The sequence below is a fragment of the Triturus cristatus genome, chromosome 1_1, assembly GCF_964204655.1.
Source record: "Triturus cristatus chromosome 1_1, aTriCri1.1, whole genome shotgun sequence".
NCBI classification, from domain to species: Eukaryota; Metazoa; Chordata; class Amphibia; order Caudata; family Salamandridae; genus Triturus; species Triturus cristatus.
The window spans coordinates 907,826,152-907,839,312 of NC_140579.1; positions in this window are offsets into that span (position 1 = coordinate 907,826,152).

The window sequence follows — 13,161 nt, forward strand, 5'->3', positions numbered from 1 at the left end:
CATCCATATATTGTCCTGTGGGTCCCAATGGGGCTAGAGAGTGTTTAAAAACAATAATTTCTCAAACATCATTCATGTCCAAATTGCTAGCATATGAACAGATAGGAGAGGGGAAAGCAGAGTAAGATAGGCAGAGGGGAAAGAAGAAATAAAACATATACATATACACAATTATTATAATAATCTATGTTACAACCATACATACATACACTAAACAAAAATAAACCAAAATAGCAGCTCTCTGTCTCCAAACAGGACTAATAGTCTCACCTCAATATTCTCCTTATGGGTTCGAATCACAGATCAACGAGGCGCGTATAAAGATTTCCAAATTGTTTTCGGTTCTCAGTCTTAAAAGTCATATTACTATATAACAATAGAGAGAATAAATGAATAAATATACGTATACTTCCCCAAACAAAGATCACATATTAATGATCAACAGACCTAGTTCTTATGCTTGGCTAAAGTGCCATATGTTTAATGGTATTCACTATGACCCGAGCAGAGTATAAAAAAGGATCTTAGTAGGGCAAAGGCAGATAGATTCTAAACAATGAGTAGTCTCACCCATTGCATAAGCTTTGTATTATGAAAGTTAGCGATCTCATTTCATCTGAGTCCAAAGTTCCCTTCATTATTTGGCCATATACATGGCACATATATCTGCGTAAGGATGTTAGAATAAACTAGAAAATCAGTTTGAAAATAGAAGTTTGTACAGAAATATATTAACAGGGCAAATCACCCTATATAGGATACTACCATCAAAGTCCTACCTCAATATTCAGAGCAACATTTGAAGAAGTGACATATTTCAAGTCTCGTTTTTTAGTAAAAATCCAAAGGCTGCACGAAGACAGTCTGTGCTCCTATTCAATTCCAAAAAAATACAGAATAAGAGCACTAAACACAAAAACAAAATGTGATCAAATTATTAAGGCTCAACATATGATATATCCAACATAGTTGGCACACACAAAGCACAATAGTATTTATATTCGGGTGGCATAAACAACCCGGCAAGAATATTACAGAAACCGCCACCAAGATAAAGTCCATCCGTCCTATATAAAGAAGGATGGTAAAAGCGTACATCTACAATAATGCACACCATGACGAAAATATTTAACTGCCGTATATTGTTTCATCAAAGCCACATAAATTGTCCATCCACTTACCTACAAATATAAAGGGGTATGAATAACCCAGAATATGGGGCAACCGAGCGTCCCGCCCGTCTACATGCGTCTTGCCTAAAGGAAAGGCAAGAAAATATATGTATAGCCATAATCGAGAAGGAATCTTCATTAACACCAATGATATAACCAATAATTGAAAACTAAAGCGTACCAAAAAAGGTCCCATCCCCGCATGTTGTCTCTGCGACAAGCAATCAAGAAATATATATATTGTTGCTATTTCACTTTGAAACCGAAAATCTTTATCAAAGATTCGTACGGAGAGACCCACAGCAGTCATTCCGATGTGCGAATACGTGAAAGGGGAGAAAGGAGGTGCGAGGGTGGGGGGGGGTGAAAAAATAAATAAAAGGGTTGGCATTCGGTGGTGAAAGAGTTCTTTAGAGGTTGGAGCATTACTAACCTGGGGAATTCTCCCAAGTGCTTCGATACGAGTCTAACAGTTAACAGCTTCCACAAATTCGAATCATATACTGAGAAAGAAAAAATAAAAAAAAACAAGGAAAAACGAAGCATTTATTTTTTCACCCCCCCACCCTCGCACCTCCTTTCTCCCCTTTCACGTATTCGCACATCGGAATGACTGCTGTGGGTCTCTCCGTACGAATCTTTGATAAAGATTTTCGGTTTCAAAGTGAAATAGCAACAATATATATATTTCTTGATTGCTTGTCGCAGAGACAACATGCGGGGATGGGACCTTTTTTGTTACGCTTTAGTTTTCAATTATTGGTTATATCATTGGTGTTAATGAAGATTCCTTCTCGATTATGGCTATACATATATTTTCTTGCCTTTCCTTTAGGCAAGACGCATGTAGACGGGCGGGACGCTCGGTTGCCACATATTCTGGGTTATTCATACCCCTTTATATTTGTAGGTAAGTGGATGGACAATTTATGTGGCTTTGATGAAACAATATACGGCAGTTAAATATTTTCGTCATGGTGTGCATTATTGTAGATGTACGCTTTTACCATCCTTCTTTATATAGGACGGATGGACTTTATCTTGGTGGCGGTTTCTGTAATATTCTTGCCGGGTTGTTTATGCCACCCGAATATAAATACTATTGTGCTTTGTGTGTGCCAACTATGTTGGATATATCATATGTTGAGCCTTAATAATTTGATCACATTTTGTTTTTGTATTTAGTGCTCTTATTCTGTATTTTTTGGGAATTGAATAGGAGCACAGACCGTCTTCGTGCAGCCTTTGGATTTTTACTAAAAAACGAGACTTGAAATATGTCACTTCTTCAAATGTTGCTCTGAATATGGAGGTAGGACTATGATGGTAGTATTCTATATAGGGTGATTTGCCCTGTTAATATATTTGTGTACAAACTTCTATTTTCAAACTGATTTTCTAGTTTATTCTAACATCCTTACGCAGATATATGTGCCATGTATATGGCCAAATAATGAAGGGAACTTTGGACTCAGATGAAATGAGATCGCTAACTTTCATAATACAAAGCTTATGCAATGGGTGAGACTACTCATTGTTTAGAATCTATCTGCCTTTGCCCTACTAAGATCCTTTTTTATACTCTGCTCAGGTCATAGTGAATAGCATTAAACATATGGCACTTTAGCCAAGCATAAGAACTATGTCTGTTGATCATTAATATGTGATCTTTGTTTTGAGAAGTATACGAATATTTATTCATTTTTTCTTTCTATTGTTAAATAGTAATATGACTTTTAAGACTGAGAACCGAAAACATTTTGGAAATCTTTATACGCGCCTCGTTGATCTGTGATTCGAACCCATAAGGAGAATATTGAGGTGAGACTATTAGTCCTGTTTGGAGACAGAGAGCTGCTATTTTGGTTTATTTTTGTTTAGTGTATGTATGTATGGTTGTACCATAGATTATTATAATAATTGTGTATATATATATGTTTTATTTCTTCTTTCCCCTCTGCCTATCTTACTCTGCTTTCCTCTCTCCTATCTGTTCATATGCTAGCAATTTGGACATGAATGATGTTTGAGAAATTATTGTTTTTAAACACTCTCTAGCCCCATTGGGACCCACGGGACAATATATGGATGTATAGAAAGATTGTCATTTCATGTACTGTCAAGTGGGTTTGTGTATATTATATATGTGGGATAATTGATCCTTCTTAAATGTGCTGTTTTTTGTTATCCTGAAGTCTGATTGTGTTTATTTGGTAAATGTGCTCTTGTTGATATATATATGTAGTATGTGGTATATATTTGTAGTGTTGTTTGTATATTTAGTACGTTTTTTGTATTTGTGTTCCTTTCAGTCCTGACGAAGTTCCGTTGGAATGAAACGCGTTGGCTGAGCCTTTTTAGATGTCTCAAAGAATAAAGGACTTAATTTTGATAAGATTGGAAGTCCTCTGAATTTTTCTTTTTTGTGCACCGTCCTTGTGCTTAAATATGTATTGCTGAATGATTTTTCATATTTAGGTGCTTGTCCATGGTGACTCCTAGAGATTTGGCTGAGTCTACGATGAGAGGAGTGCAGCTGAAAGCAGTGAGGTGACTCAGCCAGAGGTCTAGATTGGGGATGTGGTTCGGAGGGGAGATGAGCAGGAATTCTGTTTTTGAGGTGTAGAGCAGGAGATGGTTCTCAGTTAACCAGTTTTGAGTATACATTAGGGTAGTGTTAAGTGAAATGATGTTTTCCGGTGATGAGATTTTCAAATAGAGTTGCGTGTCGTCGGCATACATGTGAAAAAGAATACCCGTGGAGTTTAGTGAGTTAGCTAATGGTTCCAGGAAAAGGTTGAAGAGGATAGGAGATAAGGCAGATTCTTGGGGGACCACCCTGAGAACTGGAGAGGGCTGGGAGAGAGAGTGATTTGCCTCGACTCTTTGAGATCTGTGGTGGAGTAAGGACGAGAACCACTGAAGCACCTGATCACCAAAACCCATCCTGTTTTGCAGAATGGATAGGAGGTTGTCATGATTAACCTTGTCGAAAGCAGAGGAAAGGTCAAGGAGGATAAGGAGGCAGAATTCATTTTGATCGAGCATTTTTAAAATGTCATCCATAACATGAGTGATAGTCGATTTGCTGTTGTGCCCCTTCCGGAAGCCGGATTGATGCTCGTCTAGGAGTTGGTAGTTCTCTATGTGAGCACAGAGTTGGGATTGAACGCATTTTTCAAGGAGTTTAAATAGGGTGGGGATGTTCGAGATAGGTCAGAAATTATTGAGATCAGTCATGTCAGCGTTAGGTTTTTTTTAGTATAGGAGATACCTGAGCTGCTTTTAGGCAGTCGGGGATCGTGCCTTGTGATAGAGAAGCATTTACAATCCTTGTCCAGGTGGGGATGAGTGCATTCTTGACTTCCTTGAAAATGGCCGGGGGTAACGGGTCACTGAAGTGGTTGGATGGGTTGATATTCAGGAGGATCTTGTTGATGTCTTGTTCACTAAGTGGGGTAAAGGTGTCCCAAGACGCATTGTTCTTGGCGTTCTGGGGGGTAGAGTTGAGCTTTTCTAAGAGGTCAAGTGGTGATGCTGCCCTGGAGAAGAGCAGTACAGTCTTCTTAGAAGCGAGGTCAGTGGAGATGAGTTTTGATTTCTCAATGAAGAAAGCAGCAAGTTTGTCGCAAGAGGGTGGGCTGCCTCCAGGTTCAGAGAGGTTTGGACCTACAACTGATTGCTGTTTGACCAATTCGAAAAGTTTCTTGGGACGTTTTGCCGCTTGATCCAATTGGTGTCTGAAGTAGTTAGCCTTGGCGCTCCTGATTTGTTTGTAGTAGAGGCTCGTAACATCTCTTAGGAGTTTAAGTTGGTCCGAGGAGGGATTTGATCTCCAGGAATGTTCAACTGCCCTAAGATTGCGACATTCCATGTTTAAGTTATCATTATACCAAGGTTTGGATATTTTTGCTGAAGCAATTTTATCTTGGATAGGAGCAATGTCATCCATGATGTTGGAGATGGTCGAATTGTAGGAGTCAGTGAGTAACTGCACCTCAGTCAAGTCCGCCACTTGGGAGGAGAGGGCAGATGTACAATGGGCAGCTAGCTCAACAGAGTTTATTAATCTGAGGTCCCTTTTCCACATCTTTGATTTCATTGGTTGAGCCCTCCTCAACAGTACCTCCTTGTTGATATAAAAAAGGATGCAGTGGTGGTCTGACCAGTCACGTTGGGTAATGGAATCCAGGGTGACGGTCTGCCCTATCGAGATAATGAGGTCTAGAGTTTCTCCTTTATTATGAGTTGGTTGGTCACAGTGCTGAGTCAGATCATGATCATTTAAAAAAGCTTTAAGGGTTGATACTGCAAGGTCTTTGGGGTTTGCCCAGTGAAGATTAAAGTCACCAAGGAAGATTTGGGACACAGCTGAGTCAACATTGCTAGAAATGATTTCCAATAATTGCTCAATGAAGGGGATATTGTCTCCCTGGGGGTGGTAGAAGGTGTGAAGTTTGCAAACCAGCAGGTTCTTACTTGAGATGGTGAGACAAAAATATTCACAAGTGGAGGGCGCAGAGGACACAACAAGAGAAATCAAAAGTGTGTTCCTATGAATTCAGGCTAAACCCCCACCCAGTTTCCGAGCTCTGTCTAACCTAATTATATCATGAGTGGGAGGTACTAGGATGTCTAAAATAGGAGTGGAAGCAGGATGTAACCAAGTTTCAGTGAGGATAATGTCTAAGTCCTTGTGTTGTATGAGGTCGAAGATATCAGTGGCGTGTTTACTGGCTGATCTGCAATTTCAAAGTACACATTTAATTCATAGGGGATTTGGGGGGAAGGATTCTGAGTGACGTTCACATGAGTAAGGTTGACCTTATTGCTGCCTCTAAGATTGCGAGGAGGTTCTCTGCTTGGGTTAGAAAGGATGGATTGTATTTGTCTCGGCGGGCTCATGTTGGGGTTGGAGCAAATAGGGTAAGAGTTGTGCAGGTCCTGTAGATCCGTGGATGCAAGGTAGGTCTCATATCTTCCAGGGCGAGAGGGGTCGTTAGACAGGGGAATGGATTTCAAGAAGGTGGAGGCTAAAGGCTTGTCCATTGGACTTCTATCGCTAGTGGGAGCTTTGGACAAATTTGCAGAGGTGAGAAAAGATCTGATCAGGGGGAAAAGGTAATTTGAGAGGGCTTTCAAGTCATGTAGCTCAGAAGTTAGAAGGAGCAACTGAAGAGAAATCTCATCTAGGCACGCAGCCAAGTCAGAGTGTTGTGTGAGAGGTGGAGGATGTGAAAGGGAATCGATCTGTGATGAGAGGTCTCGGTGTAAACCTATGGGATCTGAGGTGGTGAGGGGGAGATCCTGGGGAGGAAGTTGGTCATTTGAGGCTAACTGAGATCCATGTGCTTTTAATAGTGAGGTTGGAGCCTTAGTAAAGGGGGAGTGATCGTTAGGCTGAGGGTTAGGTCCAAGCAGCACCAGATTGATTGGAATTGGCCGATCACGATCAGTGGTGGGCAGTTGCTCGGACTCCAGCCTCATATGAGACAAAGGGAGAGGGCTGGGGGAAGATGGCTCAATCGTTGGAGGCAGTGCCAGTTTGTCAGCAAGGGATCTCTCTAATCGGGGAACGGATAGGCTCAGACTGGCTAGATGTGCGCCGGGTGAACCCAAGAAATCTCTATCAGATTCAGGGGTCTAGATAGTTGGGGCACAACAACATGAGATGGAACCACTCTGTGATGATCTGGTGGTGAGGAGTGATTTAGATGGAGATAGGGAGATGGCCTTCCTAAAGTAGCAGGGAGTGGACTCGTCGGGTCCTGAGAGATGGAAGGGTGAGTATGGGTGACATTAGGGTTCGAGGAAGCCGCGTTTTTAAGTAATGGGAAGATGTTGGTTATCTTAAATAGATTTACATTGGACGCTTGCATTAGGATGATACCATTGTTACCATTGTTATAGAGGGTGATGGTGGCATTGGCATTGAGTGTGGATGAAGGAGCTGTTGTAAGCTTGATCCCGTGAGGTGTTTTCCTAGTACTTGCTATTCGGAGCATAGAGTAGAAGACTTTTCGCCAGCATGCTCTTTTCCTGGTGTAGAAAATAAGGTCATTAACTCTGGTATCTTTGTTAGTGGAAAAGTAGACATCAAAGATTAAAGTTTCAGGCCTGGCCCTGAGTAAGTGATGCTTGTATTTCTTGGCAGCGTTTTTCGATAGGTTGGGTGGGTAGTTGATGATAAAAGCTTTGGATCCTTGAGGAAATTCGATTTTCGATCACGATCGCATTGAGCCGCCATTTTGTGCTCTGCCGCCATTTTGTGTTGCCCTCACTCAGGCAGCACGACGAACGAAGTCTTTTCTGCTTTTCCTGCCATATTGTGTCAAAATAGCCTTGTGCCTCCGTTTATGAAGCTGGTGTTAGAGACTGGCTGTTGGAGGAGAGGATTCTTCGAGTTACTCGATATCTTTGATTTTCAACCTTTCCTATTGGACACGTTCCGTCTTTAACCCTACCTTCTTGGTCCTCTATGTATGTTTTAGGTGTGTTCTTTGTTAATGTATATGTTATCTATGTACTATATAAGATTGTGCGCCACGGAGTAAAGTGGCAGTCTCCTGAGAACATACCGTGTGTACTTTCAGGACAACTGTACTAGCTGCAGCTAATAAAATCTGATCTTTTACGCCGACAGAGTGTCCCCGTGTCTCTGTTAGCTGAAGCAGGAGAACCCAGGAGATTAAGGCGTACCCTGCGCCGCCAGGTCCAAAAAGGTTCTGGTTCTTCAACTGGTGCCCAACATGGGGCGGCTTCAGAGGTAGTGGTTCTGCCTGAAGGTCGTGAGGAACACTGCAAGAAAATTCTGGAGGAATCGCGAGCCACGTCAAGCGACCCCCGTATGTCGAAAGTGGTCCGAAGGTCTTTTGCAGCGCGGTTACTCCTTCCTGACGGCTACTGACGACTGCTGCCCTGACTGCCGCCCTGCCTTGGCCCTCTTTCGATGATGTATGGTAAAGCGAGACGATAGACGGGGCCTCTGTTGGTGTAAGAAGACATCTTAGTTAAGTATTGGTGGGTCGCTCCCACATTTGGTTCTTTGGTCCTTAGGTTCTTTGGTTGGTTCTTTGGTTCTTTGGTTCTTTGGTTCTTAGGTTCTTAGGTTCTTAGGTTCTTTGATTCGGGTATTGCAATAACCGAAGCCGAGGGGTAAGTACACTTGTGCTGTGTTAAGTATTTTAACCCCCTTGATGTTTGTGAACAGTCCAGTGAAATAACAATGCCTGGTCTGACTAAGTTTGAGAAACTTTGTTGTTTTGGTTGTAATAGGGATTCCCGGCTGGAGGACTCTTGTCCGATTCCTTCGGTTGGAACTCCCACTTATGAGCTCTATTCTAAACATGGTGTTGGCCCCATTGCCATTAACGAGGCATGGATCTGATACACGAAGAATGATGGTGTTTTAAAATGGTCAGAAAATGGTAGCTTTGAGCCTGACATACTAGATAATTTGGAAACTATTTTATTCAAAAGAAAAGCCCGGCCGGCAATGTTTGACTCTTTCCACCTTTGGCGTAAGGAAGCCAAACAGAGAAAAATTAAGCAAGAAAAACGAGATAAGAAAGCACAGGGTATGACAATTATACAAGCTGCTCAGCAATTCAAAGATGATGAAGTTGATAATGCGATGGAAATTTCAGAGAGACAGCATCATATGGCAATAGATAAATGCTATCCGATGTTGCCAGCTTCCCCCTCTGATAAAAGAAAGGATTTAGAAGAGGATTCCTTAATATCTCACCTATTGAGATTGCCTCCGCCCTATGTACAAGGTGCTAATGCACCCCCGTTGTTACAGCCTGTTCAGCCACCAGTTGCGCCTCCTCTTGCTCCGGCTCCGGCTCTTCCACATTTGCCCCCTCAAGTATTGCCGCCTTTGCCAGCTTTGCCTTCGACTCCTTTACCTTCACCTTCTTCGCCTTCCGCTCCTCCGGTAATTACTGATTTCCCTTCCATTAGTTCGCCTAATACCTTGTCCCCTATTCTTATGTCCAACTCTCCATCTATGCGTAAACGACTCACAGAAACGGTCTCTGGTCTTTTATCACCTTTCTTTGAGGCGTTAAATGTGTCTCCGGCTTTTTCTCAAAGACAGTTTCGTAGTCAGTTCCAAGCTTCCGAAGAACGAGAAAAGTTGGACTCTCTTGCTCGCAAATGGATTGAGAAGGGTCCTCGGTATAGTGTACCCGACATTTTGCCTACCTTCTCACAGTGGAATGCGCCTACGCAGAGATATGTTTTCAATGCTATGTGTGATACTCTTATTAAAGGATGGGAGGATATGGACTTGGGTTCGGTTCCTCAGGGTCTGTTAGACATTCAGGCTGATTTTGATAAGGGACTCATTGTGGGTTCTAAGGTTGAGGATGCTGTAAAGACACTTGTTTCCTTTAGAACCTTATTTACTTCACAGACTTTTCTAGATTCCGATCCCTCAGTTAGGTTGACACTGAAAAATAATCCAATGAGTGAGGTTCCTCCGGTATGGAGAGAAGAGGTTCCAGGAGCAGGTGGTAATCCACCTATTCCTGCTCACTTCCAGCAAATATGGGTACATGTCCCCTGGAAAAGATCTGAAGTTTTAGCCCTTAAAAAGTCTCTGCCGGATCCTCGTAAAAACCCTGCAGGTTATTATAAAGAATTGTCACAAACTGTTGAAGCCTGCATCATGAATTTAGCAGATATTGATATGTTGATGGGGAATGTAGTTCCACAAGCGTTATGGGCTAGGATTCGTAAAGAGAATCATGCCCAAGAATTAGGTGGAAACTGGGATGCTATAATTGCCGCAGATAGAGACCAAGTGGGTGTTGCGAAGCCTGATGCTTTGACTTCAGAACTCCCTGGTAGGATTATTACATTAATGAAAACGATGATGCCTGCCTTGAGAGTTAACTGGGATAAACTAGCTGCGTGTAAACAGAAGAAAGATGAGAGTGTCTCTGATTTCTTCACTCGTTTCGAGGAGACATTCATTGATCACAGTGGTCAGGACATGACTATGGAGGGTGGACAGCGGTTATTTGTAGATAAGTTCGTATTTAATTTGCTTCCCGAACTGTCGCATAAGTTGAAAGACTCCGAAAGTTCATGGGCTACTGCTCAATATTATGAAAATAGAGATAAAGAAGAGAAAGACAAGCAAGAGAAAAAGACTAAAGAATTGAAAACTAAGGTTCTCTTGCAACAGGCTTATCCACCTCGTTATGCTCATCCCCAGTTTCAACAGCCTCCGCAGTTTCAGAGGGTGTATCAAAAGCCTGAGCCATATATTCCGCGACCTTTGCTAGGTCCTAATCAATGTAGAATACTCGGGGTCCCCGAGCAGGGTTGCTGGATGTGCAGGGCCACTGATTCGTCCTATCCTGAAGGCTATCAGTTGGAACGTGGCAGGCCTGAATAACAAGTTGGACGCCCCGGACTGGGTGGCGCTTACAGAGCCCCACGCCGTCTGTGCCTTTCAAGAAACGTGGTGCGTGGAACCAAGGCATAGAGTAGGATATGCTTCCTTCTCTGTCCCGGCAGGTATACCAGTATCAGGAAGAGGGCGCCCATTTGGAGGTCTTTTAGTCTGGGTCGATATAACATTAGGGTGGCGAGTGTATCACCATCCCCAAAAATCACCAGATTTGATGTGGCTCACTGTAATATGTCCAAATAAAGTTGAGCAGCTGGAGATTTTTAACATTTATACACGAGGGGATTCTGGGAGGGCCTCGTCACCAACCCTCCTGGCTCTAGAAGCAGCCCTGGGGGAGTGTCGTGGCGACTCATTAATTTTGGTGATGGGGGATTTTAACTGCACATTCGAGCCTTTGATGGCCGACGAATCCTTGGACCTGTTTGACGAAGATTCGAGGAGAGGCGTTCCGCCCCTCGATCTTCCAATTGTCAAAAGGTGGACACCCAGAATCGTCCAACTGAATTCCCTTACACTTGAGTTTGGCTTGAGAGCAGCAAACGGGAGAACACGGTCAGACCCAGAGGGTGCACATACGTATAATAGGGTGGGTCACTCATCTAGGATAGATTATATCCTCTTAAACTTTTCCTTGTGGGCCCACTTGGAGGATATGATAGTCTTGCCTTCCTTGGAAAGTGATCACAATGCACTCTCATTATCCCTAATACATTGGTGGAGGGCCAGTGGCTTACTAATTGGAGCTCCTGCGGCATTCGAGCAGAGGTCATTGGGGGGGGTGGTCCCTTCCAATTGTCTCAGACGTTTAAAATGGGACAAAGTGGCCATTGATGAAGAAAAACTATCTTGCATCAGAGCCGTTATTGCCGCAGCCTCTGAAACCCTGGAAAATCAACCTCCTAGCCCGCATAAGACAGCAGCCATGTTCAGTGAGGTTTCGACAGCGTTAGGGGACTTGTTCCTGGTCAAACCAAATCCCAAGGTAAACAAAAACCATGTTAAGCGACAGGGCAAATTAGGCTGGTACTCACAGGCGTGCCGCGCTGGAAAAAGAGCTCTAATCATGGCAGTAAAGAGTGGTGATGCCCTAGCAATAGCTGCTAAACGTAAGTCCTACAAATCCACAATTAATATAGCCAGGAGAGACTGGGAAGACACCTTCTGGCAGGAGCTTCGCGCAGCAAGCATAGAAAAAAATGCAAAAGGTTTTTGGGACCTGTTACGAAAAAAACATAGACCCCTGGACACCGTCATTACATGCAATATAACCGAGGACCAGTGGCACTCACACTTCTCGAAGCTGTACACTGCACCTGCTGCAGAAGCGATGGTCTTCCCTTTACCTCAGATTCTTCAAGGTGCCGGCAGCTATGAGGAGAGTCTATTTTCCAGGAAAGAGGCTGAAATTGCCATAAAATCCCTGGTTCCTCGCAAAGCAGCCGGACCTGATGGCCTACCTGGCGATCTTATCCGCATGGACATAAGCGAATGGGCTATGATGATTGCCTCGCTATTGAACGCAGTCATGGCAGGCGCCCCCCTCCCTGCTTCTTGGATGGCAGCTGAGGTGGTTCCCCTGCACAAGAAAGGTTCAAGAGATGACCCAGCTAATTATAGACCGATTAGCTTAATAGACTGTTCCCAAAAAGTGGCGGGCAAGGTCCTCTTATCTAGGGTCCAGCAGTGGGCTGACGAGAATAAGATACTCTCGGATTTTCAGGCTGGGTTCAGATCCGGGACAGGGACGATAGAACAATCGCTAAGGCTACTTATGATCTACTGGAAGGTCGTCACAATTGGAAAGGGTACCTTATATCTGGCCTTCATCGACCTCCGCACGGCCTTCGATTTGGTGCCTAGAAACAACTTGTGGAAAGTGTTGTGCGACCTGGGTATGCCACCCTACTTGCTTCATTTGATCATGAGATTCCACGAAAACAACTATGCCCAAATACGTTGGGGGTCAAATGGTCAAAAGACCTCAAGAATAGAGGTGAACAGAGGTGTACGACAAGGTTGCGTACTTGCCCCAACCCTGTTCTCCTTATACGTAAATGGAGTGGTGGATTTTTTGACTCAGACTCCAGCAGATGCCCCCCGTCTGGCAGGTCGCCTAATTCCTACCTTACTCTTTGCTGACGATACTTTACTTTTGTCAAAATCTCCGATGGGCCTCCAGCAGCTTCTTTCTGGATTTGACACCTTCTGTAAGCAGCGAGGCCTTTGCATTAATACAGACAAAACTAAGTATCTCATTTTGAATCCCCCACACAAGCTTGGCCCCCCTCCAACATTGGGGCACGTTGCTCTAGAAAGAACTAGAACGTTTGACTATCTGGGCATTCGCTTGGTGGATACAATGAAATGGGACTGCCACTTGACCAAAATGTTGTTGAGCTTAAAAAGAGTGACTGGGGCCCTGTTGAAAGAACAGAGAGCAGCATCTACAAGACCAATAGCGGCAGTAATGGATATTTACTCCGCCAGAGGAGTAAGTGCAGCACTTTACGGGGCGGAGCTCTGGGGGATGTCAAATATGAAAGTGCTAACTCGAGCTGAGAA